At 37.7% G+C, this 19,524-nt stretch overlaps 1 long non-coding RNA gene across 2 annotated transcripts in view; it reads right to left on the bottom strand.

Annotated features, from left to right (window-relative positions):
- Positions 1-7,747: 7,747 nt before the first annotated feature.
- The window catches only part of LOC110479159 (uncharacterized), a 134,603-nt gene continuing 122,826 nt past the window's right edge, over positions 7,748-19,524 (bottom strand). For both annotated transcript variants that reach the window (XR_014953650.1, XR_014953651.1), the window contains 2 exons: positions 11,735-18,717; positions 7,748-9,876 (listed from right to left, as the gene is read on the bottom strand). This is a non-coding gene — a long non-coding RNA (uncharacterized LOC110479159). The remainder of the gene's footprint in view (positions 9,877-11,734; positions 18,718-19,524) is intronic.

Below are 19,524 nucleotides of genomic sequence, written 5' to 3'. Positions count from 1 at the left end.
TTACTGGGCAGAACTAGGCACATTTCAAAGAAGTGGACACCTGATAATGTAGTCCCAATATTTTAAAAGTGCAAAAGGAATGACTCAGTAAATGGGAGCAACCACCTTGTTAGTCCCAAGATAAAAGGTTAAAGGATAAAACCATTAATTTGCAATCCTTCAGAATATACGAAAGCTGACCTTACTGGTTCTTAAAAGTCAACCATTAATTAATGTTAAGTAATTAATTTTGTTCCCAGATTGAGTTACAACTGTAATCATCTCTCATTTAGGCTGGAATGATTTTTCATTACCCTTCTTCTGACTATATGTGCAAATAACAAAACTGAATACCATAGAAACTATTGTTATATATATATATATATACACACATACATATACACATATTCATATAAACACATATATTTTATATATTTAGAGAGCAAAAACCAATAATTCCAATAACTTGAATACATGCTATTTATATTTTTCTAAGCCAAATAATTTAATGTATTTAATTTTGAATAAACACCATCAGTTTTCCAAAACTTTTACAAAAGTATTTTCACAATTTTCAATTTATTTTTTTTTTATAATGGAGTTGGGTATTTTGCCTTAAAGGTTTGCTCTTCTTCACATCTTTCATCTCAGGAAATGTAGTATATATAAGGAAGGACAAGGGCAAAACGTAGAAATGAGAGTAATATATAAAATTTCAAACTAGTTTTTCTTATTTCCTCTTGTTTACTAGTGGTAAAACAGAGAAATCATTCTTGTTGCTTTCACAGTGTCTTGCTTTCCAAATTTCTGTTTCTTTCTTTGATGAAAAAAATTGCTTTTAAAAACTAAAAAGAAAGCAATTTTCTCCATTAATGAAGAAAATACTAGTTTATAAGCAATTTTTAATAAACAAAAATAATCTCAATAGATTATGAAATAAAAATTCAGCCTTCTTTTTCCATCACATAACTCATTAGAAAATGATATTTTTAATATTATCCTTTCAGTATTCTGATGATATGCCACAATAAAATTTGAAAAGCCAAACCATCTAAAAAGCACTTGGTTTTCTGAGTGTTCACATGATCTGCAATAGTAAACATACAACTAATAAAATTTTCAGGCAGATTTAATCTCTTTAATGTATAACAGCAGTGCTTCCCACTTATTCCTGCCAGTGCTGACTCTGTGCTCATAGAGTTTATCTGTCACCCTGATTCCAAATTTCTCTCAATTAAAAAAAGCAGCAAGTGATGCACTGGCAGTGTTCAAAGCAACCCTTGGTTTTTCGTGAGCATTTTATCAGACCCTGAGAGCAGCTTTTCCAGCTGACAGATCTTTTTGTGAGCTTTAACTGGGTTGACACTCACATCGGGATGCATGTCTAGATCTGAACTCTGTGCCCCTGCCCTGTCTCTGCTTGCTGTAATGATTCACGTTTCCAGAAATGCCTCTTTTCTCAAGGATCTACCCAGAGTGAACTGCAATCTGAAGTCACAATACACTGCCTGATCAGCACCATCCCTTCAGCATACTGCATGAGCTGATTAAAAAAGACAGAGGATGATGAGTTTAGGTGAGTTTAACTGTTAATCTCCCCTTCCCTTCCCTTCCCTTCCCTTCCCTTCCCTTCCCTTCCCTTCCCTTCCCTTCCCTTCCCTTCCCTTCCCTTCCCTTCCCTTCCCTTCCCTTCCCAACCCAAAAGACTAGGCCTGCACCCTGTTGTAGAGATCAGAACAGCATCCTTTTGCCAAAAATTGTGAAGAATCAGTGAAAACTAGACTTTTCATTTGTTAAAAAACAACTTGGCCATAAGCCAGACAAGCTAATGGGTGAGGAGGGGATGGAGAAGGGAAGGGAAAGGGGAAGGGTAAGGATGAATGACTTTGCTTGTATCATTTAGACAGCTGGAGACAAACACTGTATAAAAGAAGAAGAGACCTTTAATTACTGTTGATAGCTTATATGAGGACTATTTTTTCACAAAAGCTTTGACAGATTTGCTCTCTGCTAAAACAGGCCATCAGAGAATTAATTTGTACGTGTTTAACATTTACATACTTCATGAAAACTACAGACTGAGGAAATTGGAAAATATGTTTCAAAGCTTCAAATAATTTATTTCCCTAGCAACTGCTTAGAAAAAATCAGACCTTTGACTTTGTTTCAGAAATTGTTTATGCTTCTAATAGTAATTATATCAGCATTTGATGAAGGTTCCCTATTATGTAAAGGACAAATGCAAAACATAAGAAGCATCAGAACAAGCATGGAAAAATCACAAGCGGTTCAATCCACAAATGAGATTTACAAGGTTTGTGGCACATTCTGTGATTATGCCTAGGTTAAATATAAACCAGACTGTATTTTCATATTATGGTGGTACATCATCTGCAAAACAGCCTAAATGGCATGCAGGGAATTATGACCTGAATTCAGCCCATAGGAAAAATCACCTGGCCCACACTCAGCTCCTGCTTACCACTTGGAGAAAGCATCCTCTTATGTGCACAGGTCCAGTCCCTGATAATGTTAATCATTGTACCCCTCCTTCTCTCTCATGTATGGTAAAAAATTCTGTGTATTTACTGAGGACATATTATGTACATTTCTTCTTAACCCCATCTTTCTTTCCTGTCTTGTAGGTATTTCCAGCTAGTAAAATTTTTATATGTAATGTAATCTGGTTTTTCATAAATATATAGCAATCATGAATAGCAAGATGACACACAATCAAAGAATAATACACATTGAAAGGGATGTCAGAAAGTTTTCTTCTCCAAACCCTTATTCAAAGGTAGGACAAGTGTGAAATTTCAGGAAATTGCTCAGAGTCGCATCCAGTTGAGTTCTGAATGCCTGCAGGGGTGAAGATGACCCACATTTCTTCAGACTTCCTCTTACAGTGTTTGATAACCTTCACAGCAAATAAATTTTTCCTTATACAAAGTCTAAATTTTGTTTGCTTCTACTCAGATCCGGTGTCCCTTGTCCTTTTGCTTTGTAACTCCAAGAGCAGCCTGGCTCTGGCTTCTTTTACCTTCCATTCAGCTAGTGGAAGTTTGCAATGAGATCTCTGAACCCCTTTTTCCAGGCTGAACAAGCCAATTTTTCTCGGTGTTTCCTCATGCATCATGTGCTCCAGTGTTCCACCTTGGATGGATCTTCACCAAAGTATCTCCTTGTGTGTGCCCTTTTCTCTCCTGAGACAAGCAAGACCTGGACCCAGAACTCCAGCTGCATCTCACCAGTGTTGACCAGAAGGGAAGGATGCCTTCACTCAGCTGATAGCCATTGGTTACTCTTACATCATTCTTCATGAGGTTCCTGTCAGCCCATTTCTCCAGCTTCATGAGGTTCCTCTGAGTTGCAGCCCTGCCCTGCACTTTACTGACAGTTTCATTCATATGGCTTTTATTTGTAAAGTAAATTACCAAGGGTGCATTTAAACACTCATTGGCCCCAGATCAGTCCCTGAGGAACACCTCAGCACCCACCTACTACTTGGACTTTGTGCCACTGACATCTGCCCTTCAAGCTCAGTGTTTCATCTTGTTTATTCTCAAGTATAATCACTGTAACTTTTCCTGTCCCTTAATGTTAATATTTTTATTTAAAAAAAAAGAAGGCAAAAATTAAGAAGCGATGCAAGTGTGCCATTCACTTCCTAGGCTTGAAAATCCCAACTCCCTACATTCAACATTTCTACTTATACCTTTCCTTTTTCCAGAAAAATATTAAAAATAATGATTTCACATTCTAACATCTAGGGAAAGCTAAAGAGAGGACAGATACTTTTTATTTTCAAGTTAGTTCTTTAAAAATGCTTCAAAGGGTTATCTGAGTTCATGACACCTGGATGGAATTTGCAGAAACTTTCTGAGCATTTCTGCTCTTTTTTTTTTTCTCTTTTTAAGGAAATTGGCAAAGCAAAAATGTTCAGACCTGTACTTCCTTTCTTCAGAGGCTAGTCCTGAAAAAGCCCCTTGAACTAATATGTAAATGTGTATTGCTGCATAAATTAAGGATTAGAAAAATGAGGCCGAACTCATTCAGTTTACTTTTTCCAGCCAGCCTTGTATAAATGAGGTGGAAATCTAGAAGAAGTTGGTCTTTTCATTTAAACTGGGACTGTTCCAGAAGACCATGTACGAATAGAAATATTTATGGAAGATGAAATGTTCCAGACTTATACAGGGGATAGGAACAGTAAATTCCTGAATAGAAAACTGTATTTAATTTTATAATATTTGCTTTTTAATATACTTCTTTTTTTCTTAAATCATAAATATTTTAATCTATTTCAAAAACCAGAAATTATGTTGCTTTGGTATTTTTAAAAAATTACTTCAGGCATTTATTAATCATCAATTAGATAACTAATATATATATATTTTTTAATTCTGCATTAAAAAGTTGCATATTTTTTCTCAGAAAGTAGTCTGGCATATGGGCACTTGTTCATTTTCATGAGTCAATTCACATTCAGAACTGACTTAATATAAAATATATGTCTTTATTTTGGCTCTCAGTTACTTTCCTCATTCATCTTAGTCCCAGTCCAAAAGCTAACAGCAGATTTCCTTTAATATAGGTATGCCTCATAGCAAAATTCAGTAAAAATTTGCTTTCCTATGAAAGAAAGTTTGAGATAAGCAGAGGATGTGGGAAGAGTCTAAGAGACATATTCAAAAATACATTTTTGTCTCAGGTTCAAATCTTTGTCACAAGGAAACCTCACTGACAAAAAAAAACCCAAAACAAACAAAACTGTTTCTCAAAGAATTTCTGACTAGCTATTATTTCAGTATCACAAATACCTGAAGCAGCAGTGGTGACAATACATAATTAATTGCAGTTAATTTTCCTTCATTCCTGCAGTCCCTTAACTCATGACAATGAACAGGAGAAGCAACCCACCCACCACCCGTCTCTAACCCAGGGTAAGGAAGGTATGAGATTTATCTTCCTGACTGTTTTTTGCATGAGAGGACACCACAAGGTACACACTCTGTTGAGGTGCTTGCAAACTGAGTCTCGGTAAGTGAGCACACACCCCACAGTAGCACTGGTAATCTGCTAAGTCTGATCCTGAAGATGTGACCTCCTAAACTGTGGCATTTTCTCTATAGCTGCTGTGACTGCTGAGGAGGTCCCAGTGGGACAGACAGCAGAGGCTGGTGGGCTCACGTGATCTCCTGCCTGGCTTCCTCTAAGTCCACTGCCAGCACTGGATGGACATTTCCACTGACCCATGGGGCATTAAATTTTCTTATTCTGGCAGGATGACCACAACTTTACACACACAAGTGATTATGGACTTGGCTCAAAAACCCTTTACATTCCATATTAAGCCTGTTCCATTTGCTCTCTCTTCCACGCCAAGGTCCCATGCAAGGTGCTCTCTCTCTCTCTCTCTGCCACAGAATTATCTTTGAAGAGCAAGTGCCCTCTCAGGTGTCTGAGAATTCTGTATGAATTTAAACATAGACCAAAGACAGAGAAGTGAGTCTTGAGAGCTCCAAACAATATTTTTGACTCTGTTCACCCATTCAGGGAGTCAGCTCTTGACCTTTTACATGGGTTATGCCCTGATGTTCCCCCCCTCGCACAGCCCCCTGAATAATCAGGCTAGCCCAGAGGTCTGAGGCTGTGCGGGGAGGAGTATCAGGAGATGGCAAAGATTTCCAAAAGAGGCTCTTACCCCAGATACATTGGTTCAGCTCTCTTTATTCTGTGATGTCCAAGGGGAGAGCGGGGCAAAAGAGAACGAACAGGAAATGTCAGGGGTCTATATAGACTTTGGACAGGGTGGGCTTCCCTGGCTCTCCACCAGCCCCATTGGGGCAGGAAGGAGGGGTCCAGGGTTATCTTGATCAGAGTCACAGGGTCCCAGGGAAGGGGAAATGGGATGCCCATGAGCTCACTCTAACAATGCCCTGCCTACCCCTGCACACACACAGTCCACAGACCCCGCAGTAGTCCTTTTCCAGGACTGTTTAAGCAACAGCAGGTTCTTTAGCACAGCTTGGGGGGTACAGAGATATAGATGGAATCTAGGTTTCCCCAGGGCCTTTCCCATGACTCAACCAAACGCATAAAAAAGGATAAACCATTGCAGATGTTGAGAAGTCTTGACTCCATGCTACCCCTAATGGGGCCGTCCCAGGACAGTTTCCATGACAACTGAAAAGCCTGTATCTATGCAACCTGAGCTATAATACTTACATTGCCATAATAAGCAGCCCTAGCTTTGTTTTTATGTAGGACACCGTGAGGATCTGCTTTCCCATGAGGATCAACTTCCAGCTCCCTTTTCTGGCCTGAAATTCATTGTGCTAATCCTTCACATGGCGCATCCGGAGCTACTGCTGATCAGGGATCACCACAGGTGATTGCAGATCCATTCCCAGGTGGTGGCAATTCCTTGCTGTGTGCTGGGCCATTTTCACATGCAAGGAATGGAATTTATCTTTTTCTCCCTCACATACCACGCCCTAAGGACAAGATCCCCAAAGCTAGCTTCCATCATTTCCCCCCTACTCTTCTACACTAGGAGCTTCCTTGCAGTCCATACTGCAATCAAAACCAGCTTTCTTCCTCTGAGATTTCAGGTGAAATATAGATTATTTCTATAATGGGGATCTACTACATAATCATATATTAGTGATTTACAGCATTACTTTGTACTGCTAGTCAGCTACATGCTTCCCCCCAGTTATAATCAGACTCTGTCAGATTTTTTTTTCCTGAGACCGTTGTTAATTCTGGGACATATTTACAAGGTTTGAAAGCCTACCTGTCATTTCATAAAGCAACACAGTGCAAAATATATGCCAAATATCTACCCTGGCAGCAGACAGGAAGTTTAGTCCTTGGAATTTGTATGAATTCCAGTTTAAGGAGATAATGAATTTAAATGGTACAGACTCGCAGACATTAACAGGATTTACTAGATACAGAGCACTTACAGTGGTGTGTATAAGCTGTATGTTACGATTTTATAAACCAAATGTTGGCATACTCCACAAGCTGGCCCTAAGTAATATAATGATCCTGACTTCTGTGTAGAGATCCTCATTATTTTTAGCAAACCACACTCCTGCCTTTTAATCAGTCCTGTGGAAGTTACAGGGGCTGTGGGTCACCATGAGATGGGTACTGAGGCAGTGATAACAAATTAGGAAAAAAAAGAAAGAAAATTATCTAAAATTTGTGGCTATGAAATTAACAGTAATACAGAAAGGAATGGGAAATGGCCTTCTGCAAATTTATTGGTATTTTGAAGCTGCAGCAAAAAACAAGTAATTAACTCATATATTGCAGTAATTAGCAATTTCCAGTCTCTATAGCGTAATTGTCTTCAAACATAGTCTTAGAGCTCCCCTGTTCCTGCACTGGAAAGCACAGGACCCTGCCAAGTTTGTACACAGTTCCCTCACTGTATAAGTGAAGGAACTCCAGATTCTCTCTAGTGCAACTGGCATCTGCTTCTGAATAATTTTGTAAGTTCCACAGCTGAGCATATCAGGTTAACCTTGCACTTCTGAAAGCCACTGTGTGTGCTCCCTTTCTCCTCCAGCATGCCAGACAGTGGCATATCTGTGCTCAGTCCACGGTGTGGGTAGCAGGGGGGCTGTCTCCAAGTTGTGGCTGCCTGGCTGTGTGCTGTAATTGTCTCTCTTCACATGAAAAGAGATGATGCATTCAGTCTCTGCACCTTCAGTGCCAGGTAATGCACAGAAGGAAATAAAATGAAATGTGTGTGTGTGTGTGGGGGGGGGGGGGGGGGGGGGTGTCCTCATCATCCTCAAAATTTGAAACTGTCATCTGTCAGATGCCAAAAAAACTATTCAGTAGTTTGAAGTTAAAATAACTCCTTTTTATTACACTTTTTGTTTAAGATGTTTTCAAAATCAAAAATACAGTTAGGCCAATCTCAAGTAGTAGAAAATTTAATCTTTTTCTGTCTGAGATTAACAGGGCTACCCAGTGGGTGGTATTATCTGGCATTATCTTATAGAATTAAAAAATTTCTTTTGCGAACTGAACTCTCTTCTAACAGCCAAGTGCTTGAAGACTTGATGTTATTTTTGTATTTACTGTTACCTTTGGTAGCTAAGATACTAATATACATCTGTGCAATTTTCTTGCAAAGCCTCCGGATGGCTTTCATGGCAATTTCTGCCATCAGGAACCACTGTTTATTAAAACTTTGTAAAATAGTTATTTGACAGGTTTAAAACTCCAGACTTTGACATAGCAGAGGCAGCTTGTGTACAATGATTTCTCAACACATCCTTCACAAGAGGCTGTGTCTCAACAAGCATGGTGAGTCCTAAATTTAGAAGAAGGTATGGTGCAGACAGATCAAAGAAGATAATGAAAATAAGGTTCTATTTTGTTTTACTTTTGTTTTATCTGAAGCTTACTATATAGTTATAATGATAAGACTTCAGTCTTAAAGGAAGTAAATCTTTTCTAAGGGAAGAGTAGGAGCTGAAGGAGTAAGCCATAAAATACAAGTCTTTGGTTTACCTGAGTTCTTGAAAAACACTCATGCTCCAGCATAGGTAAAGGAAGACAGTGAAGCAGAGACAAAGAAATAGATGGGAGAATCTTCTCTGAGCAGTTAATGGAGGCCCAGGAGCTCATGCATCAAGGTGAACTCCTTGTCTGCCTCTTCCCCCTTCCCTCAGCCCCCCTCCTAGTCTGGTGACTTAAGGCAAATGACAGTCATGGGTACCAGCAGCAAGATTCCATGGTGTTCCAGCACTGGGAAACTCAGTGCAACTGAATGCTCAGGTTGCTGACATATGTTGTGGAGACAGATTTCCGCAGTATGCAGACTGAGATGCATAATCTGAACAAGGTTATGAGCCAAGCATCTTCAGTGTTTATTGAAAACATCCCTGGTGTTTAAAATTTTGTGGTCTTCTGAAATCCAGCCCTGCAGTTATTTCTCCCTTTCAGGGAGAACCAGACACTCAGATACTTTAGGAACACGTGGGTCTCTTTTTTCCCCTCCCTCCTAACAGGAGAGAGAGTTTAGCTGGCTTTTCCTGGTTCACATCCTGGGATGAATCACTGCAGACCAGCAGCAGAGAGGCAGCTCTGAGGCCCTTACAGGAGCAGAAGAGGAGCAGTCTGTCACTCTGGACAGGGTTCACTGTGCAGAGACAGGGAGAGGGGAGGAGAGTAATTTATGAGGGTCCCTTTATAAGGGAGTCTGGTGTTCAGATACAGTGTGGGATTTTTCTTTCAAAAACAAACAAATGCTAGTTATACTTCCCTGTCTGGAAAAACTCAGTCCTTTAGCCAATCCCTCTCCTCTTTGCTCATTCTTTTAACTCTCACTCATTCTAAGCTGCTTTAGAAGTATTTTTGGGGATATTCAGACTTGGAACGCTGTGTTCCTCCTAGCTGTTTTCAGACCTTCTTGCCCGATGTTCCTTTCCACAGCACTGGTCTTTAGGCCAGCCAGAAATAAGGATATTGCTGAGCACAAAAAAAGCCTTGTGTATCCTTCCCAATAACTACTCTAGAGGCTGTAACATATCTGCAAAGGGATTTCAGCATAATTTAAAAATGTCAAAGGACATTTAAAGGCAGTGTCTGGTGACATTCTGCATGACAACACTTCCCTGCAAAGGTGGGAAATGAGAAGAAATAAAGGCTAGACGGGATTATTTGTTGGAATGTACCAAGACATGGCTCTCTGTGATGGGTGTTGTAACATCTTAGCTCTTGTAAAACTGCCCCTTGTGCCAGTCTCTGCATGTGTTTATATAAGTAAAAGGGGGAGCAAGTGAGAATATGCTTGTGGAAATTCACAGAGATGTTCCCATTTATGAGACACTGGTTTTCTGGAGCTGATATCTTGAAAATTCAGAAATCCTGTAAAAAGAAGAGAAAAATGATTTTATGTAGAAGGAGAGAACTGCTAAAGTTCTTCCAGATATCCATGCTCAGTTCTGTCATATTTTAATGTCAGATATTTCACTTGTTCATTGTTTTCTGTCACCCATCATCCAGACAATCTATTGGTCTGCCTGAAACCATGTAATGTATTGAAGACTAGATAAGAACTAGTAAATATTTCATCTTTGTGTGAATAAAACTTACAAGCTATTGTGTAAGGTAGTTTTTCAGACCATTGATGCACGTGTAAACTGGATTCCTGCCATGTGCACCAAGAGGACATGTCAACTTTCTTCCAATGTTTTTTTGCAGTTTATGTTCTGGCAGGCATGTTTCCTAGCTCCTATCCTGGGTGTTGCTACAGCTGTTGCGTGTTCCTGGTGCTGGTGGGATCATATGGAGGGACAAAGGTCTGGGACCCCCTGAAATAAAGTATAAAGCTACTTTCTCAAGTAAAACTTTATTATTATTTCTCTTTTCTCTGTTGCCATGTATGATTATATTGGTTATACTGGTTAAATGTACATCATTACATTTCTGATTTCTGTAAAACACATTAAAATTTTCAGCGAAGGGACTAGAACCCTTAGAATTTTAGCCATTCACTTGCCCATAAAATTTTTTGGTGTAGATAAAATACATAAAAGGTGTATACACAGACACACAGAAACACACAAATGTAAAAAAAAAAAAAAATCCCATGGTTATTTATTTTATTGAGAGCTGTTGTATTATACTGAGAGGAAAGATATGCATTGGACTCCATTTATTTTCTTCTCAGTTTAAAACTGTGCTATGAGCAATCATTCTACATTTAAAAGCCATACTGTTCCTAGGAGCCTTCTGTGCCTTAAAAGTCCACACAGATCTCACATTATGCAAGTAGTGAGTAGAGCACAGGTTCCCTATTTAAACACAGAACATCCATTATTATACATATTCCAAACAGATACGTATTCCCTCTTCCTTTCAGGTGCCCAAGTAGTAATCTTGCTTTTAACAATTTTGAAAGGTGACTGGATTTACCCTGGGTGTTTCCTATTCCCACGATACTTTCATGGAATGCAACTGAATGTGCAGTCACTCATAGCATGAAAATTTCTGCTGCGTGCATTGCAAAAGTGATTTATTTTCTCTAACAAATCTTGTGGAAAATATTCTGTACTGCTTTTTGGGAGAGGTTTTAATCACAACAGAAAAAAAAGCTCAGAGAAAAATATTCTATGAAAGCTGATTTTGATTGATAGGTGAAAACATTAAGATTTTAGCACACTTTTCTCTGGTTTGCCACCAAGTAGAGTAAGGGTGGACCTAACAGGAATCTACTTAGCATTTTCCCTTAAAATAACCCAGTGACAGATGCCTGTACCACGGTGCAGAGCACTTAAAGTCTGACTTCCAGAATGATTTATGTCATTCAGCATGCTAATAGGCTCCTTCAAAGCTGCTTTTCCACTATTTTCCACTATTTCTCTAACGGACTGGCTCAAAGAAAGATACTCGTGATCTCTAGAACATAGAGAAAACACATATTGCTACCAGAAGAGCTATTTTAAATTCTACTATCAGGACAAGGATGATTTTTGGAAGTGTCAGTGCTGAGGGGCAGTACTAAATTTGAGTTTCTACCTCTATCCTTATAGAAAAGAGCAGAACCTAAAAGAATAAAATAAAATAATAAATAAAATAAAATAAAATAAAATAAAATAAAATAAATAAGCACTTAATGGCAACTGCATTTAGTTTTCATGAAGATCAAACAATTCATTCATAGTTTGTAAATTTTAGTTACATTAATGCTGGTTTTATAACCCTGTGCCTTTCCAACTCTTACCTTTCTTCTTTTCCATAGGCTGGTCTCCTGAGTCAGACAAGACTGCAAGTGAATGGTGGCAGCCTCTTGGGAATGCCTTTGTTATTCATCAGAGGCTGTTTGAACTTATGCCAGTGTGTTTGACGGGGCCTCATTCAGAAGCCATCAGGATCAATGAAAAAGCTCCAGTTAACAAGGCCTTGATACCAGTCCAAATCTGATACCAAAGGTCTCCCAAGAAGGATCACGGAGTATGGTACTTGATAACTCTTGTGCACGGGCACAGTTTTCATGGGGAAGAAGATGTATTTGCTTCCATTCCACTACAGAAAATCTTGCATGTGCCCTTGGGTTTTTGGCAGATGTTGAAAGCTGATCAGAAGCAGATGATGTGAGAGCAACAATATGTCCCTGAGCAAAGCAAAGCAGCAGGTGCAGGAGGAACATATGCCAGATTCCCATCAGCAGAAGGAGCTGCATGGAGGACTCTCTGGGACTGCATGTAAGGTGCATGCTCCACTTTTCCTCTGGCACTGGGGAATATTAATGTCTTCATCAGGCCAAGCAAATGATTTGCAAATTTAGCTTTCAGTTATGTAATAATTCATATAATAAATACCTAGGGACTATAGTGCTTGAATATTTCTCACGCAAAACAACCTAAGTCTTTAAAAACCATCACATTTTACTTTTAAAATAGAATATGCATAAAAAAATTATGAAGGAAATTAGAAACCTTAGCTACCACAAAATCTTTTGTACTCATCCAAGAACATGAAAATTTTCCACTTAATTGTATTTTAATTTTAAAAAATTAGTTTCAAAAAATACTGTATAAATTTAATTTGAAATGCTTTGATGAGACCAGTTCTGAGACTCTCTTAAAAAAAAATAAACTAAGAAAAGCAATGCTTCAGTGATTGGAAGTCAGTGTTGTTCAGCCCTGGCCCTCTGCTTTGCTTTGAATGGGCTAAATAAAAATATGCCTATTACAATCAAAATTGAGCAATTTTGGATAGAAGTTATCCATTTTTCTCCAGTGTCATATTATGGTCTTCTCAGTGGAACTAGACAAAAAGTCTGGCTCATGAAATACATATGCATACGTATGCATTTTACCTCGAGACCAAGCCAAGATTTTTCTAAAACAAAAAACATCACACCCTCCACATAAGAACCATCAAAAAGCAGTGAGGGCACAAAAGTATAAACTTTCTTGCATTGTGCCAGGTCTGTTTCTAAACTTCTGCTGTGCCATACTTTTTCATGCTAGTGACCTGAAACTCATCTTCAGGAACAGAGGTGCTTTCTCTCTTTCTTCCCACCTTTGGTGGAAATTTTCCTATTAAAACCTACAGGAAGATTTGGGTTTGATATTTTTTCTAGTAAGGAAATTTTTTTTCAGAGATCTACAACTCTTCTCTTGAACCATATAATGACATTTAATGAACAGGTTAGAAATCTAAATAACTAGATTTTTTGAAATCTAATTTTTTTCTAAGTTTTTTTTTTAATCTACTTTTTTTTTTTTTTTGTGCTTTTTCAAGTAGGATTGAAAGGCCACAGGACAATAGAAACAAAATACCTTCACTGGACAAAGATTTTACCATTTAGTTGTCTCTAAAGTACTCACAGCATGACAAGGTTTTGTGAGTTATGTGTTTTGGAACAACTTTCATTGTCACTAATGTAATCTAATGAAAAAGATGTAGAGGAAGTGTTGACAAGACAAGGAATTCACTTTGAGATAACCAGCAAAAAAAAATTGTTTCTAAGTATTTCAAAGCACTGTACTGACAGATTTCCCAGTTATAGCTGATGCCAGAAAACACTCTATAGCTAACCTTGAAATTTAATCTGAAATACTTGAAGAGATTGGAATAAGAATTCATGGACTGACATCCTTAGTTATCCCAAATTGTTTGATATATAACATGTGGATATAGCAAATGTTTGAAATGGTGATTTAAATTAACCCACTGAACTCATAAACCACCTATATGACTTCTCCCATAGCATGCCTATCTATGGCCTGTGCTCCTAAATAACACAGAGACTATAAAATTAATCCTCTAATCCTCACACAGGTATAACAACACTGAACCTTCAATGACTGGGAGTGCCACACTCATATTACATATAGGTCTTGGTGGAAAGAGCTGCAAAAACTTTGCAGCTATCTCTAAGGGAATTGCCTTTGCAGCAGGAAATCAACAAATTGGTCATTCCATACAAACTACAGGGATTTCTTGGAGCCAAAGGGGAGTTAGAAGACTTATGAAGACCTGCAGAATGCTGAATATCTCAGCATTTGTTAGGAAATCCTAGAATGCCTAGTTAGAAATGTATTGCAGTTACACACCTATGCAAAACAGGCTGGGGAGAAACAACAATCAACAAGGCAGCCCTCCACCCAACAGATAAAGGGGAAAATTTTAGTTTAGATGTCCAAATTTCTTCAGGGAGTTTTTGAAACTCTCCTGTTTTAGATTGGCAAAAAGTTTGTGCTAGAACTTCAGCAGGAAGGATGGTATAGGACATGAAGAAAATCAGGATGAAAAATCTAGTGAATGGTAAAATGTAGTTTTGAAAGAACAGATTATATACTCATGTCCTAAAAAACATGTTCGTCATCTTTTCCCTCACTTGAATCCAGAAGTTACACAGGTTGACATAATTTTTCAATTGTATCTTTAATTCAGAAATTACTAACAATCGTAATGATAAAATGTTGCAGTTTTGAAAGAATATATTATAAATTCATGTCCTAGAAAACATGCTTGTCATCTTTTCACCCACTTGAATCAGGTTGACATAATTTTGTAATTGTGTCATTAATTCAAAAATTACCAGCAATCATAATACTTAAAATTCACTGAGTTCTCCTAAATAAATTATGCTTTTTCAACCTAATTACAGATTTATTTATCCAAATTAAAATGAAATATGCTTCAAATTAACTTTGTGACAGCTGGCAATGGGTCCACTGGAACCAGACGCCATCTGGGGATAAACAGGGAACATCATTTTCCAGCCATTCTTTTTTCCCTCTCAGATCAACTAGTGCATGAGAGACTGCACAAACAGGAATAGGACTCAGTTGTGCTAATCCTGGTCACCCGCCATGCCTCCACAGGAAAGCCTCAGAGATTATGTGCAAGACATAACTACTTCCTTTTATAGAAAGTAGAGCAAAGCAGAGAAATTTTCTTGAAATCCTTTGAGAAAGTGGAGCTGAGGATGAAAAGTTGGACATAATGGAAATAAAAGAAAGTATTTGGGGGCTTTTTGCAAGTATCAAATGTTTATAGCTGCTGTTTAAGCTGATCCATATAGTTTTCTTGAGAGACTTCTACCTTCAGAGTCTCCAACTAGCCAAATTGAATCCTTCACAGTCTTGGGAAAGGATTTCATAGCTTCCTCTGGCTTGTGGAGCAGCTACTCTGTTCATCTGGTGTCATGGATGAGTGGAATGCATCTCACTCAAAAGAGTGAAGCAGTAACGTGTATTATTCAAGTAAAACAGTAACTTAAGAGAGTTCAATAAATTTGATGGAATGTAACACATTTTAGAATCATCCACACAGAACCTGGAGGCACAAGGGGTACGGAAGACCCTCTTATTGATTCATGAGGTTCAGAGAGGACAGGCTTCATCCCAAAACTCTAGATGGAGCCTTTGTGTGGCTAGATCCAATCTTAATCTCCAATTTAGACCGTGGTTTATACCTAATGGATTAGCTATACAATGTTTATAATAATATTGAGTAGTTACATGGGTTAATAATGTTTTTTCAGTATTGATTCAGCATGTTATCAGTCACTGAGGATCTATCACAAGTAAGGGGTGTCTCCACCTTCAGCAAGGAAGGATGTCAGCCTCAGGTAAGGGGTACTCCAGTTTGCAGGTTCATCACAGGGTGTGAGGTCTCTGTTGCTTCTTAGTCAGCCAGAACCAAAGTACAGCCGGGAGTCAAGTGTATCCATCACAGATATCTGCTGGATGCCAGAAATAATTTTGTAGATTCTCAGATACTAGCAGAGGTTTTCCACTATATAGATGGGGGCTAGGAAATTTGTTGTCAGATGGTTTTGGTTTTTTTTTTGTTTTTTAACAACCCTGCAGATGTACAGAAATATATTTTTACTGTCCTGCCCTGGTCCCCTGCCCTTCAGCTTCAGAAATTACAGAGCCAAGTATAATTCCTCTTTCTTTCCAGTTTGGTTTTGTTGGGGGTTTTTTTCCCCTTTTTTGTTGGTCTAATTATGGTATGCAGTTGTCTTCTGTCAGCAGGAAAAATATGAGAAAAGGTTTGGAAATTTATATGCTGAAGTTCTGTACTCTCTTACAATCCCAGCAAGAGCTGTTTTCTAATCCTTTAAATATCAGGATTTCATTACAGTTTTCTTTCCCTCTTCTAATTCTCAGTATGATTCACAACTGAATTGAGCATTAGGCTGTTTAAACACTAAGACATTTACACAGAGGAGCTCCAGCTGTAGTGTAAATACTATTTAACAAGATTTTTTTTGAAGACATAGTTCTGGAAAAGTCATTATAGCTATTTGTTTGCCAGAAACTATAGGAATAAGAGAAAAATCCTTTGTGTGTCATTTATTATTGTCACTTTATAGGTCGGGGAATTATAAACAGCTCTAAGTATTTTGCAATAGCAACTTTTTACTCAAAGCTCCTCTTTTTAAAATACAGTGTCTGGTTTTTAGTTGTTACAATACACCAGTGCATACTTCAGCTGAGTTGCCCAAGTTTTTTTGCAATTATGGATGCCAAGAAGATTTTATAGCCACATGTTGATGCTACCAGTTTTACTAGCTGTGTATATAAATCTTGTACCAGCATTGTGACTGTTAAAATAACTTTTTTAAGTGTGACTACTAGATGGTTTACTTATCTAATAGCTTCCAATCCACATAAAGTTAGTTAAGAGTTCCTGCTATAACCTTTTGTGACAAACTTGCACAAACCTCACATAAATTCCATAAATATATACTACTTCTCATCAGCTTTAATTCCTTCTGCTGACATATAATCCATAGTAAATTTGGTATAACCTATTGATAGACTCCATATGAGTATGAGATTTTTTTACATAGGGTTAGACATTCTGAAACTCCCTCAAACACAAATGGGAGAAAAACTTTGACTGTTCAGTGGTTTTAGGGTCAATATTTTCTGTAACCTTTCCTGTTTCATAACAAAGGACACCAAAGGCCAACTAAACTCTGACTAAACTAAAATGCAACATAAGATGCTTACTATATTTCTGAGATAATGCATCCAATGCATTTTAACAAACTTGATAAGACATTTCATGCTCTCAGTTCTACATAAATTCCCAGTGAAAGACCAGACTTTAAAAGTGTATTAAAATTTCAGTGGGAGTACTTAGATAGTGAGACACTTTCTTACTGGTTTTGTAGAGTTGTGCCCAGTCCTTATGTTTTTCAAAAGAAAAGAAAACCTTCTCATTTACATAACACATAAAAATAGAGACAAGAGATAAATATCTTGTGTTCAAAATAGGGTAATAAGAAAAGAAAAAATAATGAAGCTGTACTGGTGCAACTGGAAATGATATGCAAAAACATTTTCATGAAAGCAGTACAAAGTCTTCATCAAACAAAAATTAATAAGCTAAGATAATATATCAAATCACTATTCATTTTAATTTTCCTCACAATTTTACTCTCAGAAGAAGGGAATTAACAAAAGGAAGGCCAAAGCAGATAAACTAAGGACAAAAGCCTAAGAAAAGCAGCTGCTATGATGCAAGCATGATCCTCTGAAATTATTTGATCATAATTTTCTAATATTTCCCAGCTTAGGCCAAAAAATAAAATATGCAACATTAATTAAAACCTGCAGTGGGAAATTATACAATTTAGGAAATCAGAGAGTTCCTAGGAGAAGAGGAAGGTTGTTTACAGGTATTTTTTAAAAAAAACAGAACCCTCCTGAATATATGCAGTTTTCCAAGCATGATATCTTTACAGATCTGTGAAAGGATTCCATTATAATCTGAGGTTAAATCAGAACAAAGTCTTCTTTGCTTGTGTTATGTGTGTTTCCCTTTCAGAATGTTAAATTACCTGGGCCAGTAGCTCAGTATGTGAGCCAGACAGACCCAGGGAGATTAGATATAAATTCCACTCCAGATATTAAAGTTTGGCTCCAACTCAGCAACAGAAGATTCATTCTTCATGTACCTAAAGTGAGCAGATAGTTGCAAGTTCTTTTAAAAGTAAGAATACTTTTGACCTAAGCATCTGTCCTATATCAAAGAATTGCATTGAATTCTAGTGAATTCACATTGTCATTAAAATATGAGTTAAAAAAACAGGTTTTACAAGAACATCATCTTGTTCAGGATTGTTTTCTACTTGCTTTGCCCATTATGTATTTTTTTAGCTCTTCTCTTACTCTTTTTTTACTCCTTCTTCAATTCCTTGTTCCCACCTCAGAAGAACAGTCAGATCCTGAACAGCCAGTAAGTTTATTCACACAGATATTAACAAGGTTAGTGCATCATCCCTCTTTGTGATACTATGTGGGGGAACTAAAAACATGAAGCTGCCAAAAGAAATTCATTGAAGAGTCCATTGTTTCAGACTAACTGTAGAATTATAATGCAAGCCCAACTTACTTACACTACTATCCAGCCAAATACTGAGAAATAATAAACTACCAACGATAGCTATTTCCCACAAGGTTGGCTGCCCTAGCAACAAGGTGCTCTTGGGCAAACTTTTGTTTTGCTGATTCTGCTTTGTCTATAACAGATCAGAGAGTTGGAAACCATGCCCCGCAGCAACCAGCCTTACAATCACCACCAACCAACTCTGTATGAAGGGGCAGCTCAGCAGCAATGAACCACAAGAAGGGTATGGAATGCATACAGTAGATGCTCTCAGCCTTCTGCTTCATGAGTGCCTTTGGTCTTTGGTGTGGTTTCTGATACCAATATCTTGTTTCAATATGCAATCTGTAATGGTAAATGCAATTCATTCTCAAAAAAAAACCCCAAAAAACCAAAAAAACCACCTGAGTATACGATATGTTGCAAACCTGGACTAAATCTGATATACTTTTGCATGTAAGTAGCAGTTGTATTTACTTATAGTTAATATTATTCATTAATCACAAGGAACATTAAAAGCAGGATTACTACAGTTCTTAAAAACATTATTACTAAAAAATTTCAGTTTTATACACGTTTTCACTTTCTTATATGCTATTGCTTTACTTTTAAAAGTTTGGATGTTTTACATTTAGTAAGCTTCCTTACCTCTCTCCTTAGCTACATTTTTTTTTTTTCAATAGTTTATGTATCAGATGTGCTTATGTCAAAAGCCTACTTCTGCCTCTTTCCAGACTTGCAGTTACTTGTAGTACTTGACCTACTTTCTATCTTGTACATTGTTGCTAATAATAAGACTTCTCCCCATTAATTTGTGATTGTATTGACATTATCTCAGTGTTTCACAGCTCACGGTGGTGTCTGCTCCTTTATGGAAGTCTAGTCTCTAAAACCAGTTATCCACCTTGGGCTATGAAAGCACAAATATCACCTCTGGCAATGCATAGACTGGAAGGAAACCTATCCCAAGTCTTATTTGCACTGCAACTGTTTACTGTGCACTTACAAGGTAAGGACACAACTAGTTAAAAATTTTACAGAGCCCCTGTGGAATGTGGTTCACATTCCCTTGCAAGTAAATTCACTACACTGTTGACGTGTTTTTTTTTTGTTTTGTTTTTTTTTTTTTTTAAGTTTGTTTTAGCTGTAAAG

Source organism: Lonchura striata, chromosome 3 (assembly GCF_050655825.1).
Source record: "Lonchura striata isolate lonStrDom1 chromosome 3, ASM5065582v1, whole genome shotgun sequence".
Taxonomy (NCBI): Eukaryota; Metazoa; Chordata; class Aves; order Passeriformes; family Estrildidae; genus Lonchura; species Lonchura striata.
This window is presented reverse-complemented; position numbering and strand designations above follow the sequence as displayed.